Below are 13,371 nucleotides of genomic sequence, written 5' to 3'. Positions count from 1 at the left end.
AAGGATCAAAATGTAGCTAACCAAGCCATTGGGGGAGGTGAGAGCGACAAGGCCACCACCCACGTTACAGATCGGGATGGTGCCACAGGTCAGGACTCGGGACAAGGGACCTGAACCTTGGGGGTGAAGGCCATTGCAATCGCCGATAGCCTCACCTATATAGCGCACCCTTAACCAATGGAGCAGCAACCCGGAACCACAGCCCGTCGTTCCAAGCATCGACGAGCGACAACATGTTCGGGCCAAATAGCCCCTTTGATCCTCGAGCACCCAGTAGACGCACCTGGGATCCTTGGGGTCCACAAGCCATCCCCGATAACAGGTATGGGAAATTTGCCCCAACACCATCCTGCTTTCCACCAGTAGCATGAATTGGACGAGCAACGGCCACGGGAGTGGCATACCCCGTCGCCTAAGGCTGGATTCCCTAAATTCGATGGTCAAAACCCCAAACTATGGCAACAACGTGAAACCTATTTTGAGATGTACCATGTTCACCCTGATTTGCGTACGCGCTATGCATCTCTTAACTTCCAGCACATTGCTGCATTATGGCTTCAGAATGTGGAGACCAAAATAGGTAGAATTGATTGGAGTGAGTTCTGTGAGCGTGTGCAACATGGACATGGTAAAATTAATTATGATAGATGTCGTAGATAGATTCGTGCATTAAGGCAAACCGGTACAATAACCGAGTATGTCGACAAATTTGAACACCTCCGTCACCAATTGCTATTGCACATTCAATTTAGAGGAAGCATTTTGCGTTGATGAGTTCTTAAATGGGTTGAAAGAGGAAATTTGATCTGCTATTTGGCTCCATCGACCTCAAGACAGGATACTGCGAGTTTGTTGGCATTGCTGCATGAAGATGACATGGAATTGGGCAAGCATTGTTCTTCCAGCAAGCTTGGTCCAGCCGGGGGCACTTAGTGATATGGTAAGTCACAGTTCCACTCCAAGGTGGATCAAGGCAAACGTAGTGAACTGGCCAATATTGACGACAAGGTGGAGGCACACAAAGCCTTCTATTGTTCTAAAGGGCTATGTTTCACCTACGACGAACCCTAGAGTAAGACCGACAAGTCCCACTTCATATCATCAAAGGGTTGCTTGAGGTGCTCGTTATCTCTTAGCCGAGGGACGAAAATGAGCATGAGAACAACGACAATGAAGAACAAGCTTCAGAGGTGATGCTAATTGGTTCATATTTGAGTACACCCAAGCGCAAACATGCACTCCAATTGCATGTTTACGTGGGCAAGCACCATGTTCAGATTCGCATGGACTTGCACAACGTGGGCACATTCATCAGCACAGATATGGCTATGTGGCTCCACTGCAAGATCCAGTTGTGCCCTCCTGTAGATCTCATAGTGGAAAATGGCGCTCAATTTCTTGTGACACCTATGTGCCCCAGCTGGAATGGTCTGTGCATGGCCACAAATTCGTAGATGACATGCACGGCCTAGATTTTGGGTGTTATGACATTATTCTGGCCGTAGATTGGTTGGAGCCATATCGCCCCAAGTGGGTGGATTGACGGTGCAAGATTATGCGATTCACTCACAATGGCACATACATCACACTTCCGTGGGGGTGCTTGCTACCTGTTGACCATGCATTGGTTTTTCCCTTGAAGAGGAAAGGGTGATGCAGCAAAGTAGCGTAACTATTTCCCTCAGTTTTTGAGAACCAAGGTATCAATCCAGTAGGAGGCTCCTCAAAAGTCCCACGCACCTACACAAACAAATAAGAACCTCGCAACCAACGCGATAAAGTGGTTGTCAATCCCTTCACGGTAACTTGCGAAAGTGAGATTTGGTAGAGATAATATGATAAGATAAATATTTTTGGTATTTTTATGATATAGATTGGAAAATAAAAGATGCAAATAAAAGTAGATGGAAAACTTATATGATAAAAGATAGACCCGTGGGCCATAGGTTTCACTAGTGGCTTCTCTCAAGATAGCATAATTATTACAGTGGGTGAACAAATTACTGTCGAGCAATTGATAGAAAAGTGCATAGTTATGAGATTATCTAGGCATGATCATGTATATAGGCATCACGTCCGCAACAAGTAGACCGAAACGATTTTGCATCTACTACTATTACTCCATACATCGACCGACTCCTGCCTGCATCTACAGTATTAAGTTCATAAGAACAGAGTAACACATTAAGGAAGATGACATGATGTAGAGGGATAAACTCATGCAATATGATATAAACCCCGGGAGGGGCGTTTTGGTGCCCGGTCTCATATGGACCTGATATCATGTCCCTTGAATGATGTATGGGGATCCGAGTAATTGGCTGGCAGGTGTCAGGTTTGGTGCATCAAAAAAGCATGGTGCCGGAGAATACACACATGAACAAGGATGTATGGTGGGGTCATTCTGTAGGGCAACAATGCATATGGTGACTGGGACAGATAGTGGCGTGTGGTAGTGCGTTCTGAACCGTGGCTTAGGATCAGTGCAGATCATCTAGGCCATTGCCCAGTCTGAAGCCGGTGACACCTATTTTGAATCTGGGTTGCTAGCACCAAAATTGTGATTAGTTTGGTAGGCACGTTCCCAATATCCGAAGGTAGTGTATTGAGAGTGTTGATTGCTGTGCAGCCGTTGCTTTCAGTGAGTTTTCATGCAGATCGTTGGGTGGCTTCAGCAGGCGAAATTGACGGAGCTGCAATGGCGGATGGTGGACTGGAGTTCCGGATGGTTCGCTGATAGCTAGGAGCATCTATATTCGGTCGGGCTGCTGCTTGTGTCCTAGAAGGAGGCAGTTTCCACCGTGCCCGTCAAATCCAATGGGGCGTCGCCCTTCGCTGAATGTTGGCCAGGCGCCGGTCGATGGGAGCGGACTGAAAGCGGGACAGAGGAGGAAAACATCACCGATGCAATGGCCGATGGTGGACTGGAGTAGCTCATGGTTCTGTCCAGTACGCGAACGTGGTGGCGGAGATGTGGTGTTGACTGTTGAGTGAGATCAAGGAAGAAAGTGGATCGACAGTAGAATTTTTTAGGGGAGAATCAACAGTAGTTTTTTTTAGAAAAGAATCGGCAGCAGATGACGTTGGTTGTTTGGGATCGAGGAACACATGAAGACACGGAACGGCTCAGAAAGTGAGTTGGGCCATCGGCCTTTCAGATGGGCCGTAAGAACGCGAACGTCACCAAGCTTCATTGAATGATGCGGGTCGAGTTCATCATGAATTAAAGATACGAAGCAGATACAGCGAGGAATACAACATGCATCACACATCTCGAGAAAACTTGGCGGCATAGATTTCAGGTGCATCTGAGCCTGGGCATCGAAACGGATTTTCGTATAAACCCCATCTTTTTATCCTTGATGGCAACAATACAATACGTGCCTTGCTGCCCCTGCTGTCACTGGGAAAGGACACCGCAAGATTGAACCCAAAGCTAAGCACTTCTCCCATTGCAAGAAAGATCAATCTAGTAGTCCAAACCAAACTGATAATTCGAAGAGACTTGCAAAGATAACCCATCATACATAAAAGAATTCGGAGGAGATTCAAATATTTCTCATAGATAAACTTGATCATAAACCCACAATTCATCGGATCTCGATAAACACACCGCAAAAAGAGTTACATCGAATAGATCTCCAAGAAGAGGAAGGAGAACTTTGTATTGAGAATCAAAGAGAGAGAAGAAGCCATCTAGCTAATAACTATGGACCCGAAGGTCTGTGGTCAACTACTCACAACTCATCGGAGAGGCCTTGGAGATGATGTAGAGGCCCTCCATGGTTGATTCCCCCTCCGGCGGAGCGCCGATGAAGGCTCCAAGATGGGATCTCGTGGATACAGAAGGTTGCGGTGGTGGAAATAGTTTTTCGTGGTGCTCCTGGATGTTTTCGGGGTCCGTGGATATATATAGGAGGAAGAAGTAGGTCGGTGGACGCTCAAGGGGCCCACACGGGTGGGGGGCGCGCCCACCCTTACAGGGCGCGTCGGGCACCATCGTGACCACCTCGTTCGCTTCTTGACGTCCACTCCAAGTCTCCTGGATTGCGTTTGTTCCAAAAAGATCGCTCCCGAAGGTTTCATTCCGTTTGGACTCCGTTTGATATTCCTTTCCTTTGAAACACTGAAATAGGCAAAAAAACAGCAATTCGGGCTGGGCCTCCAGTTAGTAGGTTAGTCCCAAAAATGATATAAAAGTGTAGAGTAAAGCCCATAAACATCCAAAACAGGTAATATAATAGCATGAAACAATAAAAAATTATAAAAAGCTTAATTTCTGCTCGTCCTCGAGTAGGTAAATGATAAAAACAGAATTTTTGATGTGGAATGCTACCTAGCATAATTCTCAATGTAATTCTCTTTATTGTGGCATGATTGTTCAGATCCAAATGATTCAAGATAAAAACTTATAAAACATAAAAATAGTAATACTTGAAGCATACTAACAAATAATCATGTCTTATCAAAATAGCATAACCAAAGAAAGCTTATCCCTACAAAATCATATATTTAGGCTATGCTTCATTTTCGTAACACAAAATACTCCCCTTATGCATAACCCCGATGACAAGCCGAGCAATTGGTTCATACTTTTTAACGCGCTTCAGCCTTTTCAACTCTTACGCAATACATGAGCGCAAGCCATGGACATAGCACTATGTGTGGTATATGGTGGTGGTTATGAAGACAAAGAGGGAGAAGATAGTCTCACATCAACTAGGCGTATCAACGGGCTATGGAGATTCCCATTAATAGATATCAATGTGAGTGAGTAGGGATTGCCATGCAAAAGATTCACTAGAGCTATAAATATATGAAAGCTCAACAAAAGAAACTAAGTGGGTGTGCATCCAATTTGCTTGCTCACGTAGACCTAGAGCGTTTTGACGAAGCCCATCATTGAAATATACAAGCCAAGTTCTATAATGAAAAATTCCCACTAGTATATGAAAGTGACAACATAGGAGACTCTCTATCATGAAGATCATGGTGCTACTTTGAAGCACAAGTGTGGTAAAACGATAATAACATTGTCCCTTCTCTCTTTTTCTCTCATTTTTTTTATTTTGGTGGGCTTCTTTGGCCTCTTTTTTGTATGGGCTTCTTTGGCCTCTTTTATTTTTTTATAAAGTCCGAAGTCTCATCCCGACTTGTGGGGGAATCATAGTCTTCATCATCCTTTCCTCACTTGGGACAATGCTCTAATAATGAAGATCATCACACTTTTATTGATTTACAACTCAATACTTAGAACAAAATACGACTCTATGTGAATGCCTCCGGCGGTGTACCGGGATATGCAATGAATCAAGAGTGACATGTATGAAAAATTATGAAGGTGTCTTTGCCACAAATACAATGTCAACTACATGATCATGCAAAGAGCAATATGACAATGATGGAGCGTGTCATAATAAACAGAACGGTGGAAAGTTGCATGGCAATATATCTCGGAATGGCTATGGGAATGCCATAATAGGTAGGTATGGTGGCTGTTTTGAGGAAGGTAAATAATGGGTTCATGATACCGGTGAAAGTTGCACGGTATAATAAAGGCTAGCAAAGTGGAAGGGTAAGTGTGCGTATATCCATGGACTCACATTAGTCATAAAGAACTTATATACTTATTGCAAAAATTTATTAGCCCTCAAAGCAAAGTACTACTACGCATTGCCCCTAGAGGGATAGATTGGTAGGAAAAGACCATCGCTTGTCCCCGACTGCCACTCATAAGGAAAGCAATCAAAGAGCACCCCATGCTACAAATTTGTTACATAACTTTTACCATACGTGCATGCTACGGGACTTGCCAACTTCAACACAAGTATTTCTCAATTTCATAATTACCCGACTAGCATGACTCTAACATTACCACCTTTATATCTCAAAACAATTATCAAGCATCAAATTGATCATAGTTTTTAATGCACTTTCTATGATAGTTTTTATTATGGATCTTTTATATTTGTGTCCCTAACTCGAACCCACTAATCGGATTTGCCCCTAGTTTCGAAGCATGCTCAAATTTGCCCCTCTGCCGTTATGTGCCATTACAGAAATGCCCTTCCGTGCCGTTTCCGTCTGGTCAAAGGGCTTTGACCATTTTCCTGATGTTTAATGGACATTTTCGCCCCTCAATGCACATGCCACTTACAGGTGGGGCCTACCCCGGGAAAAATAACTCTCTTTCTCTCATCCCCTCTCTGACTTACACATGGACCCCACCAATATAAAAAACTCTCTCCCTCTCTCGGAATCTCTCTCTCCCTCTTGGCGGCTCGGCCGGTGGCCTACGCCGGCGAGGGCCAGCGTGCCTGCGCCTGAGGACCACAGTGGCAGGCTCGGGGTGGTACGGCTGAGGGGGTGGAGCCGCCGCCCGCAGCTATCGCCGAAGCTATCATCGGAACTAAATCCTGAGAGCGCATGAGATCTTTTGCCGGCGACGCCGTTGCTAGCCACCGCGGTCGGAGTCCAAATCGAGCAGCACGAGCATGTCCATGAGCTTTGGCGGGCGCCTCTCCTTCATCCTGCGCAGTGGATCTGGCCTGGGGCTGCCCGTAGACGACGCCCGGGATGTCGAAATCCGCCATGGCCATTGCTCTTCCCGTCCTAAATTCGGCCGCTCTAAGCCATTCTTGACCTACCCAACCCATGTTCCGTCGTCAAGGAAAGCAGGTGCCCCTACTCCGCTCTTCCCCCGCCCGATTCCGTGCCCGAAGCACCCTGACAGAATCCGGCCGCCATGACCAACCTTGGTTGGCTCGGTCGTGCATGCCCCCATCTACACCCTGCCGCTCCTAGTTTGCTTGGCGCGTCTCGCGCAGCTTGCGTGCCTCGCGGAGTAGGCCCCGTCCTCCCACGGTCATCCTCCTCCCCTTACGGCGAGCCGCCGGCGAGCGCAGGCACTCACGGGCGGGAATGCGTGGACCGGGGGTGTTTACCCTCATAGTGGGTCCCGTTGGGAGGAGATGGATGAGAGAGATTTTTTTTCCTAGGTAGGTCCCACCGATAAGTGGCTGACCCACGGGAGGGCTGAGTTGGCCTAGTTTTCCTTTTATTTTTTTAGAGGGGGTCCCGCATGTAAGTGTCACATGGATTCAGGGGCAAATTGTCCAACTAACGTCCAGAAAATGGTCAAACCCCTTTGTCCGGACGGTAACAAAGCGGAAGGGCATTTCTATAAGTGCACATAACGGCGGAGGGGCATTTTGAGCAGGCTTTCGAATTAGGGGTATATCTGATTAGGTGGTTCGAGTTAGGGACAGAAATGCAAATGGCCCTTTTATTATACCCAACTTGGATGCTCATCATTCTAGGACCAAATTTATAACCATAGAAAATACCATGCTGTTCTAAAAGACTCTCAAAATAATATAAGTGAAGCATGAGAGATCAACAATTTCTTTAAAATAAAGCCACCGCCGTGCTCTAGAAAATATAAGTGAAGCACATAGAGCAAAACTATCTAGTTCAAAAGATATAAGTGAAGCACATAGAGTATTCTAATAAATTCTAAATCATGTGGGTCTCTCCCAAAAGGTGTGTACAACAAGGATGATTGTGGTAAACTAAAAATCAAATACTCATATCATACAAGATGCTCCAAGCAAAACACATATCATGTGGTAAATAAAAATATAGCTCCAAGTAAAGTTACCGATAGATGAGGACGAAAGAGGGGATGCCTTCCGGGGCATCCCCAAGCTTAGGCTTTTGGTTGTACTTGAATATCTTGGGGTGCCATGGGAATCCCCAAGCTTAGGCTTTTTCCACTCCTTATTCCATAGTCCATCAAATCTTTACCCAAAACTTGAAAACTTCACAACACAAAACTCAACAGGAAATCTCATGAGCTCCGTTAGTGCAAGAAAGAAAAACCACCACATAAGGTACTGTAATGAACTCATTATTTATTTACATTGGTGTTAACCTACTGTATTCCAACTTCTCTATGGTTCATACCCCCCGATACTAGCCATAGATTCATTAAAATAAGCAAACAACACATGAAAAACAGAATCTGTCAAAAACAGAACAGTCTGTAGCAATCTGAAACTTTCGAATACTTATGGAACCTTAAAAATCCTACCAAAATAGGAAGTCCTAGGTAATTTGTCTATTGATCTACTTCAAAAAGAATCAACGCAAAATCACGTTTCTGTGATTTATTGATTTTTTTCTCATGAGCGCAAAGTTTCTATTTTTCAGCAGAATCAAATTAACTTTCACCCAAGGTTATCCTATAGGTTCTACTTGGCACAAACACTAATTAAAACATAAAAACACATATAACCAGAGGCTATATGAGATATTTATTGAATAACAGCAAGGAAAAATATCGGGTTGTCTCCCAACAAGCACTTTTCTTTGAAGCCTTTTTAGCTAGGCATTGAGATTTCAATGATGCTCACATAAAAAACAAGAATTGAAGCATAAAGAGAGCATCATAAAACATGTGACAAAAACATCTAAGTCTAACATACTCCCTATGCATAGGCATATTATAAACAAAAAAAATTGCAAGGCAAGCAAAAACTAGCATAAGCAAGGAAGAATAAAGAGACGATAGCAATCTCAACATGACGAGAGGTAATTTAGTAGGATAAAAATTTCTACAACCATATTTTCCTCTCTCATAATAATTACATGTGGGATCATAAGCAAATTCAACAAAATAGCTATCACATAAAATATTTTCAACATGATCCACATGCATGCAAAGTTGACACTCTTCCAAAATAGTGGGATTAATATTAACTAAAGTCATGACCTCTCCAAACCCACTTTTATCAAAAAATTCATAAGATTGATCAAAATCCAAATATGTGGGATCTAAAGATGACACTCTTCCAAACCCACTTTCAATAATATTGCAAACACTATTATAAATCTCATATTCATCATGGGGGTTAAATAAATTTTCAAGATCATAAGAAGAATCACTCCAATCATGATCATTGCAACAAGTAGTAGACATAGCAAAACTAGCATCCCCAAGCTTAGGATTTTGCATATTATTAGCACAATTGACATCAAGAGAATTTATAGTAAAATCATTGCAATCATGCTTGTTATTCAAGGAGTTATCGTGAATCTCTTCATAACTTTCTTCATCATAATTTTCAGATTCACAAATTTCGAGCAAAGCTTCATAAAGATAATCTAGTGCACAAAACTCACTAGCAATTGGTTCATCATAATTGGATCCCTTAAAAAGATTAGCAAGCCGATGAGGATCCATAGATCTTAGGTTCTTTGTTTAGCAATAAATAAACAACTATTCCAACCAAACGAGCAAACGAGCCAACTAAGACATCAAAGCAAACAAAAAGACGAACAGAAGAAGGGCGAATAAAACGGCAAAGGTGAAGTGGGGGAGAGGAAAACGAGAGGCAAATGGCAAATAATATAATGCGAGGGAGATGAGTTTGTGATGGGTACTTGGTATGTCTTGACTTGAGCGAAGACCTCCCCGGCAACGGCGCCAGAAATCCTTCTTGCTACCTCTTGAGCATGTGTTAGTTTTTCCCTTGAAAAGGAAAGGGTGATGCAGCAAAGTAGCGTAAGTATTTTCCTCATTTTTTGAGAACCAAGGTATCAATCCAGTAGGAGGCTCCTTAAAAGTCCACGCACCTACACAAACAAATAAGAACCTCGCAACCAACGCTATAAAGGGGTTGTCAATCCCTTCACGGTAATTTGTGAAAGTGAGATCTGATAGAGATAATATGATAAGATAAATAATTTTGGTATTTTTATGATATAGATTGGAAAATAAAAGATGCAAATAAAAGTAGATGGAAAACTTATATGATAAAAGATAGACCCGGGGGCCATAGGTTTCACTAGTGGCTTCTCTCAAGATAGCATAATTATTACGGTGGGTGAACAAATTACTGTCGAGCAATTGATAGAAAAGTGCATAGTTATGAGATTATCTAGGCATGATCATGTATATAGGCATCATGTCCGCAACAAGTAGACTGAAACGATTCTGCATCTACTACTATTACTCCACACATCGACCGACTCCTGCCTGCATCTAGAGTATTAAGTTCATAAGAACAGAGTAACGCATTAAGCAAGATGACATGATGTAGAGGGATAAACTCATGCAATATGATATAAACCCCATCTTTTTATCCTCGATGGCAACAATACAATACGTGCCTTGTTGCCATTGCTGTCACTGGGAAAGGACACCGCAAGATTGAACCCAAAGCTAAGCACTTCTCCCATTGCAAGAAAGATCAATCTAGTAGGCCAAACCAAACTGATAATTCGAAGAGACTTGCAAAGATAACCAATCATACATAAAAGAATTCAGAGGAGATTCAAATATTTCTCATAGATAAACTTGATCATAAACCCACAATACATCGGATCTTGACAAACACACCGCAAAAAGAGTTACATCGAATAGATCTCCAAGAAGAGGAAGGAGAACTTTGTATTGAGAATCAAAGAGAGAGAAGAAGCCATCTAGCTAATAACTATGGACCCGAAGGTCTGTGGTAAACTACTCACAACTCATCGGAGAGGCCTTGGAGATGATGTAGAGGCCCTTTGTGGTCGATTCCCCCTCCGGCGGAGCACCGACGAAGGCTCCAAGATGGGATCTCGCGGATACAGAAGGTTGCGGCAGTGGAAATAGTTTTTCGTGGTGCTCTTAGATGTTTTCGGGGTCCGTGGATATATATAGGAGCAAGAAGTAGGTCAGTGGACGCTCGAGGGGCCCACGAGGGTGGGGGCGCGCCAGGCACCCTCGTGACCGCCTCGTTCGCTTCTTGACGTCCACTCCAAGTCTCTTGGATTGCGTTTGTTCCAAAAAAATCGCTCCCGAAGGTTTCATTCCATTTGGACTCCGTTTGATATTCCTTTCCTTCGAAACACTGAAATAGGCAAAAAAAAAATAGCAATTCAGGCTGGGCCTCCGGTTAGTAGGTTAGTCCCAAAAATGATATAAAAGTGTAAAGTAAAGCCCATAAACATTCAAAACAGGTAATATAATAGCATGGAACAATAAAAAATTATAGATATGTTGGAGACGTATCAGTGCTATGGTGCCACGAATTGTTGGCAAGTGAGTACAGCCAAACCGCACAAATTTCTCATATTGTGCAAGTGCATGCTACATTGATGTCTACTACGCAATCTTCTTCTTGTAGACGTTGTTGGGCCTCCAAGTATAGAGGTTTGTAGGACAGTAGCAAATTTCCCTCAAGTGGATGACCTAATGTTTATCAATCCGTGGGAGGCGTAGGATGAAGATGGTCTCTCTCAAACAACCCTGCAACCAAATAACAAAGAGTCTCTTGTGTCCCCAACACACCCAATACAATGGTAAATTGTATAGGTGCACTAGTTTGACAAAGAGATGGTGATACAAGTGCAATATGGATGGTAGATATTGATAGGGAACGTTGCAGAAAACAAAAAATTTCCTACTCGTTTCACCAAGATCATCTAGGAGTTCATCTAGCAACGAGTGATTAGATGCATCTACATACCTTTGTAGATCGCGAGCGGAAGCGTTCAAAAGAACGGTGATGATGTAGTCGTACTCGACGTGATCCAAATCACCGATGACCAGCGCCGAACGGACGGCACCTCCGCGTTCAACACACGTACGGAACAGCCACGTCTCCTCCTTCTTGATCCAGCAAGGGAGGGAGGAGAGGTTGAGGGAGATGGCACCAGCAGCAGCACGACGGCGTGGTGTTGATGGAGCTGCAGTACTCCGGCAGAGCTTCGCTAAGCACTATGGAGGTGGAGGAGGTGTTGGGGAGGGAGAAGGAGGCAACCAAAGGCCAAGGCGTTCAGGTATGAAGTCCCTCCTCTCCCCCACTATATATAAGGGTGCCAAGGGGGGGTGGCCGGCCCTAGGAGATCCAATCTCCTAGGGGGTGCGGCGGCCAAGGGGGGTTTCCCTCCCCCCCAAGGCACCTAGGAGGTGCCTTACCCTCCTAGGACTCTTGCCCCCTTAAACCCTAGGCGCATGGGCCTATGTGGGGCTGGTGCCCTTGGCCCATTAGGCCAAGGCGCACTCCCTTACAGCCCATGTGGCCCCCCGGGACAGGTGGACCCACCCGGTGGACCCCCGGGACCCTTCCGGTGGTCCTGGTACAATACCGATAACCCCGAAACTTGTCCCGATGCCAGAAACAGGACTTCCTATATATAAATCTTTACCTCCGGACCATTCCGGAACTCCTCGTGACATCCGGGATCTCATCCGGGACTCCGAACAACATTCGGGTTACTGCATATACATATCCCTACAACCCTAGCGTAACCGAACCTTAAGTGTGTAGACCCTACGGGTTCGGGAGACAAGCAGACATGACCGAGACGACTCTCCGGTCAATAACCAACAGCGGGATCTGGATACCCATGTTGGCTCCCACATGCTCCACGATGATATCATCGGATGAACCACTATGTCGAGGATTCAATCAACCTCGTACGCTATTCCCTTTGTCTATCGATATGTTACTTGCCCGAGATTCGATCGTCGGTATCCCAATACCTCGTTCAATCTCGTTACCGGCAAGTCACTTTACTCGTACCGTAATGCATGATCCCGTGACCAGACACTTGGTCACTCTGAGCTCATTATGATGATGCATTACCGAGTGGGCCCAGTGATACCTCTCCGTCATACGGAGTGACAAATCCCAGTCTTGATCCATGTCACCCAACAGACACTTTCGGAGATACCCGTAGTCTACCTTTATAGTCACCCAGTTACGTTGTGACGTTTGGCATACCCAAAGCACTCCTACGGTATCCGGGAGTTACACGATCTCATGGTCTAAGGAAAAGATACTTGACATTGCAAAACTCTAGCAAACGAACTATACGATCTTGTGCTATGTTTAGGATTGGGTCTTGTCCATCACATCATTCTCCTAATGATGTGATCTCGTTATCAATGACATCCAGTGTCCATAGTCAGGAAACCATGACTATCTGTTGATCAACGAGCTAGTCAACTAGAGGCTCACTAGGGACATGTTGATGTCTGTTATTCACACATGTATTACGATTTCCGGATAACACAATTATAGCATGAATAAAGACAATTATCATGAACAAGGAAATATAATAATAATGCTTTTATTATTGCCTCTAGGGCATATTTCCAACAGTCTCCCACTTGCACTAGAGTCAATAATCTAGTTACATTGTGATGAATCGAACACCCATGGATTTCTGGTGTTGATCATGTTTTGCTCTAGGGAGAGGTTTAGTCAACGGATCTGCTATATTCAGGTCCGTATGTACTTTACAAATCTCTATGTCTCCATCTTGAACATTTTCACGGATGGAGTTGAAGCGACGCTTGATGTGCCTTGTCTTCTTGTG

This window comes from Triticum dicoccoides, chromosome 2B (assembly GCF_002162155.2).
Source record: "Triticum dicoccoides isolate Atlit2015 ecotype Zavitan chromosome 2B, WEW_v2.0, whole genome shotgun sequence".
Classification (NCBI taxonomy): Eukaryota; Viridiplantae; Streptophyta; class Magnoliopsida; order Poales; family Poaceae; genus Triticum; species Triticum dicoccoides.
The sequence above is the reverse complement of the archived record's forward strand: the minus strand, read 5'-3'. Positions refer to the sequence as shown.